This window comes from Octopus bimaculoides, chromosome 25 (assembly GCF_001194135.2).
Source record: "Octopus bimaculoides isolate UCB-OBI-ISO-001 chromosome 25, ASM119413v2, whole genome shotgun sequence".
Lineage (NCBI taxonomy): Eukaryota > Metazoa > Mollusca > Cephalopoda > Octopoda > Octopodidae > Octopus > Octopus bimaculoides.
Window position 1 is genome coordinate 1,237,775 of NC_069005.1, and position 1,745 is coordinate 1,239,519.

Here is a 1,745-nt window from a genome sequence, read left to right on the forward strand (position 1 = left end):
ATGTATGTATATATATACACACACACACACACACACACACACAGACATATATGCATACATGCACATATGTACTCGTGTGTGCGTACACACACAGTATTTGTTCCTTGCAGCAAGGAAATTCCATGTAATTCACTTTGAAGTTTTTATGAAATATTTTTTAAGAAAAGAAGAAAAAAAATCAAAAAGGAAAGGAAAAGAGATTTAAAGACCAAAATAAATATTGGTCGATATATATATACCAAAAAAAAAAAGAAAAGGAAAATGTAGACAAGGAAAATAATGACATCAAATTGTTCGCTTCTCTTTCTTGCTCTGCTCCTCCTCTTGTGTCTTATAATCCTGTTTTAGTGAAACTAATGGGAATTCTTTAGCTATGCAGGCACGGTCAGACAAGGTGTTTGAAAGAATGACAACCTAAAGACTTCGGGGGTCACAAAACTTCTTCACCACATGTTTACTATCAAGGCAGCTCATTAAGTTTATATTGGCAGGTAAGCTTGCTACCACGTCACCAACTGTTGTTACATATGTGTATGCTACTGGTCAGTTGTCAAGTCCTTACATTGGGACTGTTACTGGTGAACCGCTAAACACTTTGGTTTTCATGCAGAATGTGTAATGCAAGTTGAGTTTAGTGGAGTTGATCGGTCTTCTAGTCAAAAGGAGGAGCTGAATCCAGTGGTATGTACCAGCACTTGGCATTTTGGTAGTAATGATGCTGATTACAGCAGACCGACTCTCCAATGGATTGGACATTCAGAGTTAGATGTCTCGATAACAGTGGCACATTTGAGACCTCTGATCCTTTGGCTAATAGCAGTGAAACACATGGTGTGTGTGTGTGTGTGTGTGAATACACTCGGGGTTAACCAATGCCTTCTGAGACAGAGATTTTATTATGATTACAACAGTGGAAACATGTCATTTATACATGTGGTTTGTGTGTGTATGTGTGTATATATATATATATATTTATATATATCGGTGTGTGAGTGTGTTGCCTTAAGATATATACTCATTGGTGATAAATCCATGAATCAAGCAAAAATATCCTGTGGATTTTTTTTTTTTCCAGCCGAGTTACACAGACACCCACACCTCCACTTCAACTCCCCTGTCATACTGGGGCCATTGGAAATGCAGTGAGCCTGGGGTTGGCCTGTTTTGGAAGCCTACAACCACCAACCTAAGTTATTTACTCTTCACAAATGCATGACAAATTCTTTTAAGATGTCCTCCATAAGTGTTATCCATATAATTTCCTTAATCAACCTTATTTATTATTATTATTATTATTATTATTATTAAGGTGGTGAGCTGGCAGAATTGTTAGCACACCGGACGAAATGTTTTACAGCATTTTGTCCATCTTCAGATTCTGCTTTGGTCAACTTTGCCTTTTATCCTTTAAGCATTGATAAAATGTGTACCAGTTGCATACTGAGGTCGATATAACTGACTTAGCCCCTTCCACAAAATTTCAGGTCTTGTGCCTATAGTAGAAAGGATTATTATTATTATTATTATTATTATCATTAATCTGATTCTATATAAGCTGCCATCTGGTTAAATTTTTTAAAGAATCTTTCTTCAAAACAATCATTGTCTTCTCCAGCAATTTTTCTTTTCTTCTTTTCTCATTCATCAGTGTCCCTTTATGGTTTTTTTTGCTGTTGCCAAATATGGTGTGTTTGTGTGTGCTTGTGGTTTTTATTATTATTATTATTATTATTATTATTATTATT